The following is a 16,990-nucleotide window of genomic DNA, read 5'->3' as shown; positions in this document are numbered from 1 at the left end:
TCTCTTTACTATTCTTTTACCTGACTTCTTAGTCGGGACTCCTGGTGATCTCTCATGAGTTATAAATTGGAAACAAAACCAAGCGCAGGAATCAGTGGTACCACGCTGATGTGCTGATGACTCATTCGGAGGCATACTGTTGGGTAAGATTGCACAACAGTTTGATGAGCACCCAAGAGATTCCTGTCTCCAGTGACATACTTATGTCATGCATCAAAAAAATCCCAACCAAATAAAAGTAAGGCTTCAAGAAGATATTCTCTCATTGATTAGTCAGTGGGATTTTGCTTGCTAACTTCTTTTCTGTATTGATATAGTACAAGGCTGTAAAAGGATCTGCCTGCTTATTCACTCTGATTCCAAAACTGTAGCACCATTTTAATTATTTGTTCAGGTACCATGATTTTCCTGATGTGACTGCTGTCTAAAAAGCTATGTCTGTTAACTATTAGTACTTAACTATTGAACAAAGGACAGCAATTTTCCCAGCACCAGTGAAGTGATAAGATCAGAGTAATGCTTCTTCATGTTCCCGATTCCTCTGTGTTAACTACTGTCTTCAGTTAAGGAAATTAAATTAGTTTGGAACTTTGATTCTTATAGAATACTATAGTACATATTTAAAACTTTTGGGCTGTCTTTTTCACAGTTATCAGTGTACCTCCCGGTAAAGCATTATTAGGCTTATGGTTTTGATTTCTAACTTTCTACAAGGACAATAATGGAATGTTTTAGAGTTTGTTATTAAATATGATATTTTTTTTATTTGACTGTGCTAGAAAAGCCAAGATTGAAGAGATGTGACTTTTAAGTTTTGCAGTGTGGTGTGGTTTGTGATAGCCTCCAGTAGTTTTTGCAATTAGATGGTGAGGATGCTGATTCTCTAGTTGCATGTAATCCTATTTGACAAAGTGCTGAGTATGTCTCCAGCAAATGAGTCCTTTTGAATCTGAACGCTAGAAGTAAATAAAGATCAAAATGGCTTTTAAGCCTGATCATGGGTTACTTGAAGAGATGGGAGGCTGAAGAAAGCAAATTCAGTAGCCATTTTAGAAATTAAGCAGAAGGAGATTGTTTTCAGAAACAATGCTGCTTTAAGTCATGTTGCATGGGACTACAGACCATGAATTAGAAACGATGGTCATAATCAAACAGCAAATTATAGGGTAACCAAATATTATAATGAGATTTTTCACATTAACTGTTAAACCCTAATATTTTATGGAATTCATAAAGACAGATTTTTGTAGTTCTGCAGCTCCCAAGTACCTTTTCAGATTTCCAGGAATGCAATTCTCTTAATGACACAGATATACGTGGGCTGGATGCATGGCATTTGTCATTTGTCAAACGTCCTATTTGGTTAATCTGAACAAATGTACGGTGGAGAATCAGTCTGTTTTATTAAGTCTCTGTGTTGTGGCTGTCACATAGTATGTAATGTAGTCTGTCATGCGGTACATATAGGATTAAGAAGACACAGAGATTCTTTTATTCACACTGTAAAATAATTACCCACTGCTTGTTCCAGTCGAAAAATAGTGTTTATCTGTGACTCGCTTGAGGAATTAGGCGTCTGCAACTGGTGTTGTCTATAAAATCCTTGAAATGGATCCATGCCACAGAAGAAGATGCCTTGCTCTGAAAGAGAAGTCACAGTTTGGAGAGAAGGGACAAGGAGATGGATATTTGACTTAGAGGACTCTGAGCAGAGACCCTAAAATATTTCAGATAACTGGGGAAGCCGAGTCAAGAAAATAATTATAAGCTTTTTTATTTTCAGAGTGTTTATTTATTATGTTGTTGAAAGCAATGGAGAGCTTTGGAACCCTAAAAATGCCAGATTCCCTGTTGCTTTAGGGGAAGAGCTTGACAGGGATGTTGGAAGTGGAAGGAATGGCTAGTGTTAGGGCAATGATGAGGTAATTTCCTTTAAAGGGATAACTGCTTCAATAATGCGTTGAAATTAGCAAGGAATTAGCTTCCCATAGAGCTGGAGTTTACTGTGGAATGGCCCTGGCATCTTTAGTCAAGATCCTAAGTCATTAATGTCTGGAAGCAAGAAGTCTTCAAAGGCCGCATCACCAGAAGTTTGCATAAAAAGGAGATAATAGACCAAGAAACAGGATGCATCCACCAAAAATTAGCGTTGCTGAGGAAAAATGCATCAATGCAGTAGGAATCTTCTTAAGTGTTACAGGCTCTATTTTTAAACTTTAATATCAACTATCAGTAAGTCTGTTGATCAGAAATATAACATCTAGGAATTCTTTGTAGAGAATATTCCTTGTCAGAAATACAGTATAGAGAAAGAATTTCAGTATGCTGAATTGGATTTTTGCAAACTTGGCCTTTATACGACATTAATCACCACAAGTAAGAGAGGAACTATTCTGAAAGTTTCTCATCAGAAGGTTTGATTCATTCGTACAGACAGTAGTAGTAGTGTAGGAAGTTAATCGAATGGCAGATTCTTTTCTCGTTCCACCACACTTTCAACATCTTGGCTCTGCCACACTTACAGTTTATCATTCATGTTCAGGTGCTGGTGAGAGTGTTCGTCAATGACTCTCGATTACTGGTGAGGTTACATTAGCCAAATTAGCTCTGAAGAATAGCACTGGTTGTTTATTAATCTGACAGATTTTGTCTAAAGGAAACTGCGGAGGCTTTTGTTTATTAATAAGACAAGTCTAACAGGGTGGTAAAGGCAAACTATTAAAGAAATAAATTCTTCCCTTTGTTTTGGGTATTTTTTTGTTGTGTTGCTGAGGATTTTTGCTGACTCTGGAGGTTTCATGAAGCTCCTAGATTGTGCTCAGTGAGAGTCGCTTCTTGCTTTTTGACAGTCACAGCCAGTTTTTAGGTTATGCAAAGGTGTTTTCTGCTGATGCGCTAGCTGCCTTCCCAAAATACACAGAGAATTAGCTTACTCTTGCTAGTTTTAACAGTAAATGTTTGGCTTCTCTCCCAGTTCTTTGTTTACTGCAAAAAGTGTTGCTTCTCAAGCCATAGTTCTGTCCCTTCTCCTTTTTTTTTCCTGAGTTTTTTCTTCTTTTCTTTCCATACATTCTTCCTTTGCATAAGTCTGCCGATTGGATCATGCCCATCTTCCTCACAGCTCATTTAGTAGTCTCTTCCCCCCTTGTCCATGAATATCTAATTAGTTATAAATTCCACTCTGAATCACTTGTAGGGCTGAAATGGACTTCTGGAGGACATCTGCTTGTTCTGTCTTTTTACAGCTGTCTCCACGCTTGCATCTTCAAAATCTTTGCTTTCCAGTCTTTTTCTTCTTCCAGGTCATTAAGGGCTTTGTCTGTCTCTCTTTGCTTAACCTGATCTCCCTTGAATAGCATGTTCACAAGAGTCATACTGACTAATGACACCTGAGTACGCAGTCTCCAATGAACCAAGTATTTCATGTTTGTGAATTTTCCATTTTGCTGACCCGAGCTTCTTGCGGGGACAGGCAGCTGGACACTGTCTATTCATAAAGCTGGCTCAGTGTGGTTCCAGCGAAGAGCAGTTATTTTTTCTTCCATTCTTCCAAAAGTCCTTACAAGTATCTTGGAAGACGAAATGGTGTAGGCACTGGGTCTTCCTTCAACCTCTTCTTAGTATAAAAAGAAGGCTTCTTTTGTTCAATTCCAATCAGTCTTCTCTTCATCAAGCTATAGTGATTCTTTTTTCTTTTCACAGCAAGGAGAACACATTGTATGTAGGGTGAGTCTCATTTAATTTTCGTTACTCATATGAGGAAAGTTAGGAAAAACCTCCACCTGCATTAGACTATCAAAGGATTTAGTCCACTTCTCTCCAGCAGAGAACTGAAGGTGACTGAATGCAGTAAAGGTGAGATATAGATGACTACCTGAATATCTATACATTTCCCACTGTACTTGAAAGCGTTGGAGATTTTTACCCCAGAAATTATTTGAGTTCAGTTCTGTTATTTAACCCATGATGTTCACAATATCACAGTATCACAGTATGCTAGGGATTGGAAGGGACCTCAAAAGATCATCTAGTCCAATCCCCCTGTCGGAGCAGGAACACCTAGATGAGGTTGCACAGGAAGGCGTCCAGGCGAGTTTTGAATGTCTCCAGAGAAGGAGACTCCACAACCTCCCTGGGCAGCCTGTTCCAGTGCTCTGTCACCCTCACTGAGAAGAAGTTTCTTCTCAAATTTAAGTGGAACCTCTTGTGTTCCAGCTTGAATCCATTACCCCTTGTCCTATCATTGGTTGCTACTGAGAAGAGCCTGGCTCCATCCTCATGACATTCCCCCTTTATATATTTATAAACGCTAATAAGATCACCAATGGTGATCTTATGGTGATCAATGGTGATGTTGGCATCATCTTTTTGATTGCTTAAAAAAGAAGGGGGGGGGGGAACAAAAAGAAAAGGAAAAATATTAGCTCAGTACTGCCAGCTTAGCTAGTTAATGTGCTAATGTGCCTGGCAGAAATCTGACATTTAATCATTACCTATTACATGTCGTTATTATTAGCAAGTTCTTCAAACCCCTGTTAAATAAGGAAAGAACTCTTGTGTGGCTGAGCTTCCGTCCTCAGTGCTTTTGTATCCTGCTAAATCTGAACAGGTTGCCTGTTAGGGAATGAATGTACTTCTGCAGGTGTTTTCTGGAAGGAGAAAATACAAACAAAAATGGAATGGAGAATGTGAAAATGTGGAGATAATTTTAAGAATAAAATGAAGCATGTGCTTCAGTTTTTGATGAAAAAATTTTCCAAGGTGAAAATTTTGCCACGGTGATTTGAGTTTAGATCTCCTTTTCTAAAGGATTATTATGCCTTTAATACCTTGAACCACATTTAAAATGGGTTTTGAAAATATTGTCAAAATGTTTTTCACCCTGGGATCTTAAGTCATTTAGGAGCTTTCAAACCTACCTGTTATGTTTCTTTCCATAATATCAACTAAAATCTGCAAAGAAAGTCAAAGTTCTTTTGCTTTTTAAAACATAGAACTGAATGGTTTAGTTATTAAAGATAGTTTCAAAAGCTCAGCAAACAGTAATTCCAAATTTCATGTAAGAAAAAAGCGGACATTACCCTCCTGTTGTATATGTAATGCTTTTTTGAGATCATTGAAGAAGATGATTCTGAAGGTTACTGTCACTTTAAAGTTTTACAAACGGCACTTCATGTTTAACATCTGTTGGTATGGGATTTTTGGTGTGAGATGTCATTGATCGTGTGGGTGCTGGAAAGATGAGAGGACTTTTGCTCCCGTATTAAAATGCCATGGTTGTTTTTTATGCAGAGGCAGGCACAGGTACAGGTCGTCACTGTGAAACCACGTTTATAAATTACGAGACTACTAATCACAGGGAACAGTTAAGTCAATTAGTAGCAAGGAAGATGACGGAGCTTAATGTAAGGGAGGAAATGCTGAAGACAAAATTTGGGAACTTGGTCCTATATATCATATTAAACTAAAACCATGTAAACTTAAGCAATGGAGCTGTAATTTCATTTTAGATTCCCGATGCCTGCACAAACAACTCAGGACTTCTCCATAGCTTTATGGTATCACCTGAAATACAGGATCAAATTGTAGATCAATAACTGAAGTCTATCTATTTTCTGTTGGTTTCTCCCACCATTTCCATCAATGCGATTTCATTGAAATACTCACAGAATATATTCAGTACTGGGTTGTTCATGAGTGTTATCTCAGCACAGTGGTGGTAACCAAAATATTAATGTTTGCCCCATGGTAAAAGGCACCTGTAATAATTTTTAATTTTTTTCTTTTAGACTGGAACAGGACCCCATGTTGGTAGGTGCTATAAAATGAGAGAGTTCTATATATGTATATATTTTTTAAATCTAATTCTGGCAGTGTGATCTATTTTCTATTAAGATAAATTCTGCTATTTTCTGGCTATACCCTATCATGCAGACAGGTGAAATGTAGCATATATTATTAGAGCTGTGAATAGCAGTAAGGTTTGATCCATGCTTATGTCCTTGTAAGACCAAGACTTTTGTTTGCATATTGATAGCATTAGAATTACTATCAATTAAGATATCTTCTGAAAGGAGGGATAATCCGATTTATATTGAAAATGAGGTCATAAAATTCACATTAAGATTAAACTGGCGAATTAAAAGCTCAGTGCACTTTGGGACATGGTATTGTTGCCTGCTTACATCACAGAAGAAGCTCAACAAGTTCAAGTCAAACTCAAAAGGAATTCACTGTCTTCTTAAGGCACACTCATGTTAGTACTTAATCAGTGTGGCTCATTCTATACCCTTCATTTTCTGTATTTTTAATTTGACTTAACAGAGATGTACATGTTAGGCAAGAAAAGACATGCTTGTGGCTTTAAGATCTACAAGCATTTGTTTCCCAGCCATACAGCAGAGTTGCACTACACGTGTGTGCAAATAGGAAAAGAAACAGTACTTTAAAGCTTGTTCTTCATCTTTCTAGTAATCCATTATTTGGTTCACATTTCCCATCTCTTTCGTGTTCTTTGATTGCGGACTACATGATTACCCCACCGCATGAATTTTAGACTTCAGCCTACAGGTAGGAACAAACTAGTTAGAGGACATTTCCTCTCATAGTACAAGTGTTTCTTCCAGTCCAGCTGAGTTTGCTTCCCTTGGTGAATCTGCCACTCTTAGAACTTCCCTGATTCTTGAAGATTACGCTTTTCTGTGCCACCATCTAGGAGAACTGATTTTCTGTGCCACCATCTAGGAGAACTGATTTTCTGTGCCACCATCTAGGAGAACTGATTTTCTGTGCCACCATCTAGGAGAACTGATTTTCTGTGCCACCATCTAGGAGAACTGATTTTCTGTGCCACCATCTAGGAGAACTGATATAACGAAACAACAGAGGAAAGATAGTTTCAGTTTGTTTGAAGCAACTGAAATAGTGGTCCTGCCATATTCCATTGATGCGGTTGCCAGGTTTTCCCCTGGTGGGATATCCTGAACAAAGAAATTCTCCATCTCTTCTCGGTGGCCTTAACAGGGGGAGCCAAGCCGAAGATGTAAAGTCCTAGTCAGCGTGCTTCAATGCTTGTGGTCATGCCCTGCCTTACTGAGATACGTAGAGTGCCAGGAGTGAAGGCCCACCAGGACTAAAAGAAAAGTGGTATTTTTAAAACTGACATCTAATTATTTACTCTGTTTTTTTTTTTTCTGATTTTGTTGCTATTTTAATAGAGTTTTGGATTTTCTTCACAAAGAAAAATTTAATCTGTTTGTCTAGTACTAGGAATATTTGAGTTAAAGCCCAGGGAGCTATAGCTGGTGCCAGGGCTGTATGCTGCTGTATCTTTCAGCAGTCTACTCATCGGCTACTCATCCCTGCAGGTATCTGTTTTTCTCTAAGGCAAGTCAGCTGTAATGAATCTAGCGTTGCTGTTACTAGGCTGCTTCTGCGATGCCACCTTGTTTAATTAAGGTTATTCTTACCATATACTATGTTGGCAGTGTAGCTAGATAGAACACCTCAAAAGCTATTCTAAAACACAACGTGCAAGTTCAGATGATTATAAAGCTAAATAAAGTGAAGTAATAAGTAAGCTTTTGAAACCAAAGCGTCTTTTAAAAAAATACACTGAAAGTATACTGGAATTGATCTATTTATTGAAAATGTAAGTTATAAAGCATATTGCTAGGAAACATGATAGCCTGAGACGTATTTGGATCCAGCTTCCCGAAGAATTCAGTATAGCACATTACTATTTAGAAACATTTCAAGTCATAGAATAGTGGTAAAAATATGATTCTATTCATTACATTGTTATTTATTCCTGTTAACATGCTGTGAACTTCATTGTGCAGTGAACATTGCAATTAAATATGTTAAACACAGAACAGCCATAACCCTTCTCACTAAGTATTAATGGTAATAGTATCAGCTCACTGGTATGCATTTTTGTGAAGCGATCATTTTATTGGAGAACAATATTCAAGATGCAAACATTTATTGTCCTTTTATAGACAATTGTTCCAATAACTGTTTAGTGAGTACTGGCATCATAGGGAGAAAATTGTGTACCTCAGCTGCTGTCCTGCCTGTGGCTGTAATGAAGTGTCTGTAGTAATCTAATTGTATTGACTTAGCAAAAAAATAGAATTCTAATTGACAACATAAAGCCAAGCAAATTGTCAGTGAAGACATGCTGACTTAAGCCGTGTTGGCACTGGTGTCAAAACTGTTCTTTGTGGTCAAGAAGAAAAAAGAGATTCTTCTAAATTATTAAACTTCAAAATATATAAATTAGGTAATCAACTGACTTTATGTACAGCTTTATGGTGAGGTATTTGCATGTTCTTTCCTTTAGTTTTCAGGGGTGCACAGTGGTTTCCAAATGTGTTGCTTAAGAAGCATGATTTCGGAGTTTTGTGTACAGTTGCACTGCTGTTTCTGGAAGCGGCCAGGGCAAAAATCTGAGGCTGAACCAAGAAGGCATCAAACTCACAGATCTTGAAGTCCCTCGTTTTTGACACCTCTTCCTGGCAGAACTGTTTGGGTCTCCCGATGTAGTCAGTCTGGATGTAAGTTTTTCAAGTTGGAGATTGAAGATGAAAGCAGTGAAGCCTCCCCTGAATCATATTTCACAGTAACGTGGGATTGACCAGGATGTGGCCTAGCCATAGCCGATATAAAATGCGGAGCATACAATTTTTCAAAAATCTTAATGGCCCTTAAAGCTTAACTGAGGGCCTACTTAATGTAAGCACTTTCTACTCAGTAATCAGTACCTGCAAAGATTAATTTTAGGATCAAGTGCTTCCTTTTAAAAAGAAGTGGTTGTGTCTGTAACCCAGCTGGGAGTGTTTTTCAATAGAAGGTAGCACATGAGCCAGCGATGTGCCCTTGCCACAAAGAAGGCAAATGGTCTCCTGGGCTGCATCAGGAGGAGTGTTTCCAGCAAGTTGAGGAAGGTGGTCCTTCCCCTCTATTCAACACTGGTGAGGGCACACCTGGAGAACTGTGTCCAGTTCTGGGCTTCCCAGGGTAAGATCAACATGCACATGCTGAAGAGAGTCCAGGTAGAGCCGTGAAGACGATTAAGGGACTGGAGCATCTCTCTGATGAGGAAAGGCTGAGAGGGCTGAGACTGTTTAGCCTGGGGAAGAGAAGGTTCAGGGGGGATCTTATCTATATGTACAGACACCTGAAGGGAAGGTGCGAAGAGGACAGAGACAGACTCTTTTCAGTGGCGTCTGGTGACAGCACAAGAGTCAATAAACACAAACTGAAACACAGCACATTCTGTCTGAACATCAGGAAATACTTTTTTACTCTGAGGGTGATTAAGCGCTGGCACAGGTTTCACAGAGAGGTTGTGAAGTCTCCATCCTTGGAGATAGTCAAAAGCTGTCTGGACATGGTCCTGAGCAGCCTGCTCTAGGTGACCCTGCTTGAGTTAGGGGGTTGGGCTAGATGACCTCTGGAGGTGCTTTCCAATCTCAAGCATTCTGTAATTATGTGACATACCCTAGTGCAGGTCTCAGAAGGACCATACTCTCCAAATGCTTTTGAGTTATTGTAGCAGTTTTGATAGTGACTGATCCCATTTATACTAAACAGAAAAATCTGACAAATGTAAAATCGTCCATCAGGGCAATAATGGTTTACACTGATTTCTGTTACCAGTAACATACAGTAGAGTGATATGGCTTTTATCATATCTGGCCAACAATTTGTGGCCCAATGACCATTTATACCAGAGTCGGGTGCTGACATGCTTTTGGCTGCCTTTAGAAAGGCTTGAATGGCCATTGGACCATAAGGAGAAGACTTTGCAGGTCTCGTGTAGCCCAGATAAAGATGTTTTCAAAGGAAACTACTCTGTCCCTCCAATATTTAATTATCTAAGAATGCAGCTCTACTACCTTGTCAGTCTATTCACAGCAGATGATATGATTCCCACTAACTCAAGATGACACCATCTTTTTCCATTATTTTTAGAAATCAATTGTAGATTACCAAACACTTGCAGAAGAGAAGAAACAATTTAGCTGCTTGAACACACGCTGGAATTGACAGCAAGAGCTCTGTTTGGCATTTTAAAGATTTTCCAAGAAAATACATCCTTTTATTCATAAGACCTTTTCAAGACATGCAAGCCACTTGCTTGCCATCTTGGTGTTTCTCGTTGTAACGAACCTGTTGATTTCCTCCCAACTCTTGATTTTAGTGTCAAGGTTGTGGTGTTATGTACTACATATTTGTGTATTTGCCATATAAGAAATGTTACTTCCTGCTCTGTGTGATACGTTTTTCATTATGTATCGTAGACTTCCAACTAAAGTCCATAAAGAAAACAGTAAAATAATATTTCAACTCTTAAGTTTAATTAATGTTACATACTGCATAGCAAGGAAGCAGAATGAATGACTTGCTGTAGTGTCATACAAAAAAAGAGGGGTACACAGAATGAGGTGCTGGCCAGAGACCATGTTAGTGTCAGGGTGAGTGGAGAGAGCCAACTGCTTCTGGCAAATCATCTATATGATGTCCTCAGCTATGCCTAGTTCTGAGCAGATTGCTTTTTGATTATTTTTTTTTTTTTTTCTGTAAATGCTGATGTGAAGAATTTTCCCTGCTAGCTACAGGTTTTCTTCACATCTGCAGCTCATCTGATTGCTAATATGTTCCTCACCAACCTAAATCATTATTGGGTCTAGACACTGTCATACTATATTTTTATATTTTAAAATCCCTTTATGTTTTTAATTCTGTCTATGAATTAAGAAAATAAGGCACAGAGAATCAATCCGTAATGAAAATGTCTAGAAACAGTGTCAGGTACCAGGCTACAATTACAACACCTGAGGTAAAAAAAGTCACGTTGTTTTTCGCCTTATCTGTTTCATGATCTGAGTAGTAAACAGTTTCTGAATTGTATCTGTCAAATTGGAAGCTGATATCTTTGTTTTTATGAATATAGCTAAGTATTTGCTGTGATTCTACCTTGTCAGACAAAAATTGCTTGTAGCTTTATGTAAACGTTTTTCATTTATAATATAACAATTATCAAGTAGTTCCCAGATGTATACTTCTACCACCGTAAAGGGTATTTCCTTACTTAAGTCATGATACCTATGTCGGTAATTCCTGTTAATAAGAAATACCACCAAAAAAAATGAAGTCTCCAAAGAATAGTCATAGAAAGAATTAATGCTTTGATTTTTGTTTCATATATAAATATAGTAAATAAAACAATGGTGTTGAAGTTCTAAATATTGAATATTCTAAAAATGTTGGAAGTTCTTAAAAAAAAAAAAAAAAAAAGAAACTTTTTTCTCTCCCCCGATGGTGTGGGTGAATGTCTGATGACATCCATATCCATTTTATTGGGATTTTGTTCAAATGGATAAATTTTAATGAATTGACATGCTCTCAATAAGAGAACTCTTCACTGAAAATTTCAAACCACTGTTAATCATTGTATTGATGTTTCAAACATACTCAGTTTGTTTGCTCTGTTCTACACCCTTAGGAATGCAGGCAGGCTTTATTGAACACCTTAAAAAAATCTGTTACTGAATAACATTCTTCTCAAAGGCAGGGGTATGAAAGCTTGGTTAATAGCAAGGACTGTCAAGTGAAAGGTATTAACTGAAGCTAGCAGAAAAATCTGGGGAAGATTAGAGAGTGCTGTGGGTCTCTAAGCAATCTGAGTTACAACATTTGCTGCAGGGATTGTGGAACTCTTGAGACCTTCAACCTGAGCTTCTCTGAAAGCTAAAAAGAAATGTGGAGAGAACATGAACTAGAAAAGCTAACTTTTGACCAGCTCTCACTGTAATGCCCCCAAACTTGTATTGCCTCTGAAAAAGAAAAAAACTCTGAAAGCAACGCCAAATGGAAAGAAGTGGAAAGGAACTTAAGTGATTCAGTTTGTCAGTTTTTCACTAGTTTGCATGTTGTCTCTGGAGAAGTTTCTTTCCCTCCCTCCCTGAGCTTCCATTTCTCATATGTACGATGGTGCTGACACAGATCCTGTTTGTTGTAAAGGGCTTTGCTTGCTTGAGACGTGGAGTTGGGATAGGAAAGACACTGGACTCCCAGCCTTAATTACGAGGGAAGAATGCTTGGGTTAGATCTGAAGAAAATTGCAGTTCTCCTGGCAAATCATTTACGACGTTTCTTTCTTCCTTCCTGCCTTCCCTCGTCCTCACTGAGATACCACTTTTTTATTAGACTGTCTGATTTTCAAACACATAGAAGTCATATCGACTTGTGTAAAAGCCCTCTGATAACTTTTCCTGTTTCTGTTAAGTATAATCACACTCTTCTGTAGTCATCTTCATTTCTTAGAGCACTTTGTGCTTTGATCAAAGGTATTGCACCCAGTTTAGCCTTCCACCTGTTTTAGCAGCTGGATGCATATGCAGAGAGGTTATCATCCTAAGAGCTCCTCAGTGTGTCATGGAGAAGTTACTGGATTAATCTTGGGTTTATTCAGTCAACCACACTTAGAGGACAATTTTTGAATTGTCTTACTAGGATGGTATTACCATGTGGCATCCCGCCCTTACCGTTTAAGATTGTTATACCTAAATGTATCTTTTACCACTATTTTTTGTGTGTGTGCAAAATGGTAAAAAAAAAAACCTACCTTTTAACACATTTACTTGTATTTTTGGGTGATTTTTAAAAAAAAGGTAGGATGGAATCAACATATGTTTAGCATATCTGATCCAGAACTGGATCAGAGCTGATCTTTTTTTTTGTCTTCAGAGTACACAAAATAATATAATATTCTTTTCAAAAAATCAGTATGCTGGAAGTCAAATTGCCTGCCCAGATGTTAACAGCAAATATTGGATTGTTTCTCCTGTCTGACTAACCATTTGTAATTAAGAACAATGATCCTTTTATTTCATTCTTTAGTTTTGAATCTTATTCTTCTTTTGTGGCACTTAGAAAAGAGCTATTAGCCATTAAGACGAATTTATATTTGTCTAGAGAATTATTTGCAAGGCATAATCATGTTCTAAACATTTTTTGTTAACACTCATTTAAGTAGATTGCTTCCCTAACTTCAGGAACTATACCAACAATCTCGCCCTCTAGATTTGGCTCGTTTGCTCATTGTCTTCTCTTTCATTTTCTGCTTTGAAAATTTACCTCTGTAAGAGAATTTCCTACAAACTAAAATAAACTTGGAAAATATAAAATGTCTCTGCTTCATTCTTTAATTACTTTTATAAAAGCCTAACATATCTGTTCCGATAGTACATTATGGACCTAAAATATCAATAGCTCAAAGGTCACGGGTTTGACTGTGATCTAGGTGTCATGCTGGGGGCTTACTCAGATTCACCTGTGCCTAGTGAATATGCACAATCATATTTGTTACGATACTGAAAAGGACCAGAAAGTGTAGGAGTAGCCAAAAATTGAAATTAAAAATTGCAAAATACATTCAGGTACAGTTGTGACATAAGTAAATAGTTTGCAGTGTTATGATAGTTTCCTTTATTGTGTTTATGATACTTGTTCAGTACAACGTAAGAACCAATTTATTTCTTTGTAGTTACTGAGTAATATGTCCCATGTTACTTTGGATTTGTATTAGAAATCTCATTTATTGTCAAAGCACAGGAGTTACTTCTAATTTTTTAGCATGTGGCTGTGGGTTGCTTATGACTTTGTGTATACGTGCATCTGTGCACCATGGAGTTTACCAGTTTAAGATGAAAACCTGTAAAGATTTAATGGAGCATTTCTGTAATTCAATTTTTTTTTTTGGTTTGAGACCCTCAAGCATCCTAGTGTCAGAAACCCACGTAAATTTTCAAACCATAGTTCTTGTCTCATTTGAATGTTGTCACCAGTCATTTCATATTTACAAGACCTGAATAAGGGAATAGCATTAAGCTTATACCACAGTCAGGTTTTTTTAAATGTCCATTTGATGATAATTCCTCATCAATAAGATCTGTCAGTCGCCTAGTTTAAAATGTTTATTTCTATAATGTATTTTGTAAGATAAATAGGATGCAATAGCAACCCAGTCATCAAAAGTTTGTGTGTATGTATTCCATGATCTACATGTGCCCATATTTATTCATAAATACCTGTGTATGTATTTTTATATATAAAGTATATAAGCACTTTATAAATCAGGATTCTTGGCAAAAGCTTGTCAGATTTTTTTAAGTATGACCATTTTGGAGGAAGATATCCTGTCATATTGCATGGTTTAGCAAGGCTTATGCAAGTCACTTTTAAAAACATTTTAGTAACTTACTTGTCCTTCTAGTGTTCTGGAAGGTCTTTGCCTTTTCATGGTTTACAAAACCAAAGAGCTCACAGCAGTTCCTCCTCAGTTGAAGGTACTTCTCTGAAGTAGATATGGTCTAGTTTCTTTTCAGTTACTGATGACATGATACGAAATGGAGATATTTATCAGATATTTCTGTGGGTTTTGCCTTAATACTTTTAACATCTCCAGGTACTAATTACCAAAGCAACTAGGATTTTTTTTTGTTTTTCAGTAGTTTAAAAATCAGCTGATGATTTTTTTCCACACGAGTGTAAAAATCAGTAGTGAGAGTGCTGCCAGTAACTCTAACTGGCCAGATTAATAACTTTAAAGAATAAAGCCTAAATCACAACAGTATTTTTATATTCCTAGGAAACGGAAAATTCTCTGGGCCTGTTTATTCTGTATGTATGTTCAGTTCTTAGAAAACTGAGGCCTTGATCCTTGTGGGTGGTTGGGAAGAGTTGGTGTTACGTGAATTGGGTCTGACCAACTTGCCTGAGGTCTGAAGGCAGCTGGTGGCATGAGGTTTTATATTGAACAGTTCCAGAATGAAAATGTTTATTTTGGGTTTTGATTGGAAAAATATTCAACAGATTTAAGAACAAAATTGCTTGTAGATGATTATGGTGGTTTGACCTTGGCTAGCTACCAGATACCCACCAAGCTGTTCTATCACTCCCCTCCTCAAGTGGACAGGGAGAGAGTACGTATGACAAGAGGCTCATGAGTCAAGATAAGGACGGGGAGATCACACCCTCACAGGCAAAACGGACTCGGCTCAGGGAAATTAATTTAATTTATTGCCAACTAGAAGTCGGAGTAGGGTAATGAGAAATAAAACCCAAATTTTAAAACACCTTCCCCCCACATCTCCCTTCTTCCCAGGCTCATCTTTACTCCCCATTTCTCTACCTCCTCTCCCAGAGCAGCGCAAGGGGATGAGATGGGGGTTGGGGTCAGGTCATCACATATTGTCTCCGCTGGTCTTCCCTCCTCAACTCTTCCCCTTCTCCAGCATGGGATCCCACCCACGGGAGACAGTCCTTCATGAATTTCTCCAGCATGGGTCCTTCGCACAGGCTGCAGTTCTTCATGAACTGCTCCAGCAGGGGTCCGTTCCATGGGGTGCAGTTCTTCAGGAATGGACTGCTCCAGCATGGGCGCCCCACAGGGAGGCAGAAAACCTGGTCCTCCACTGTGGGCTCCTCTCCACGGGATCGCAGGTCCTGCCAGGAGCCCTCTCCAGCACGGGCTTTTCACGGGGTCACAGACTGGCACATCCACCTTCTCTGGTGTTGGGTCATCCACAGGTTACAGGGTGGATATCTGCTTTACTGTAGACCTCCGTGGACTGCAGGGGGACAAAGTGCATCACCAGCCTTCGCTCAGTTGAACAGTATACACTGAGGGAACTGACTGATGCCTGACTGCGGTGGTGGAATAAAATGTCGTTGTATTTAATGATTGTGTTGCAAAGGGTGTATTTCATGGGGCCACGTTCATAGTTTTAGGGGCACTGCTGCTTCTGGCATTCTCACAGTCTGGGAATTGACCTTTCAACTGTTTTTAATGGTAATAATTGTTGTGGAAATAATATATAGACTAAGATCACAAGACAATACCCTGTCCCTGGAAACATTCGAGGTCAGGTTGGACGGGGCTCTGAGCAACCTGGTCTAGTTGAAGATGTCCCTGTTCATTGCATGGGGGGGTTGGACTAGATGACTTCTAAAGGTCCCCTTCCAACCCAAACCCCTATGATTCTATGATGATGGAAATGGTGTAAAAAATACTAATTACTTTAAATCACCAAATGTAATCATGCATTGCATTTTTGTTACAATGGCTGGCTAAACGTGTAGACCTCCAGGAAGATGATTAACCCTTTCACACATTCAGTTTCTGAATACATAAGGAATTCGGACACAGCTTGGATGAATACTGCCAGAATACAATACAGGGGTGATCTAAGGTCTCGAAGCCTGGGGAGACTTTGCTCTGGAAGGAGTGAGAAATGTTGTTGAGGGAAGTTCTGTTTGTGAAGGTTTGCTGCATAAATAAACTGCTAAATGCTACGTTCAGTTCAAATTATGGGCAAAAAGAAGCAATTCTGATTGAAAAGAATAAAAACGACAAACAGCCTGTTTACTAGTTTATTTAATACATGCTTTATAAATTTGTTATTTCTGTTTTGGCTTATTTCAGCGATATGCATACTGTTGTAATATGGATGTGTATTCTATGACTTGTGGCTGTAATTATTCGCAGTGAGCTAATTTATGCCATTAATATCTCATTCACTAACAAGTGCATGGTAAAACCTCAAGAGTTTTGATTTGGATAAATATCTAGCAATACTGATGTTTACGTAAACATTTTTGAGCTTTGCATTTTAAAAATCTTATGAAATCAACATTTGCTTGATCCTTCAAGTGGATTTAATTTGGTTTTTTATTTCTAATTGAATCAACTTACCCATTTTTGTTCATTTTTTACTTTTAGTGAAAACAAAGGCAGCTTTTCGGAGTAAAACTGATCATTCTATCTGGATTATAAGTTTGTTGGGGTTTTGTTTGTCTGTTTTGGGTATTCCTTTGTTTCGTGTTTTGTGTTTTTTTTCCTCCTCCTGAGCATAAAACCTATTAAACCAATTTTTTTAATAGGCACGTTTCAGGAAGAACTTTTTGCTTAAACAGAATG

General features: G+C 38.1%; 1 protein-coding gene across 1 annotated transcript in view; it reads left to right on the top strand.

The window, feature by feature from the left end:
* SGCZ (sarcoglycan zeta) overlaps nt 1-16,990 on the top strand; it is a gene marked incomplete at both ends in the record, with an annotated part of 532,526 nt that overhangs the window by 262,456 nt on the left and 253,080 nt on the right.

This window comes from Vanellus vanellus (assembly GCF_965231255.1).
Source record: "Vanellus vanellus genome assembly, chromosome: 4".
NCBI lineage: Eukaryota > Metazoa > Chordata > Aves > Charadriiformes > Charadriidae > Vanellus > Vanellus vanellus.
This window is presented reverse-complemented; position numbering and strand designations above follow the sequence as displayed.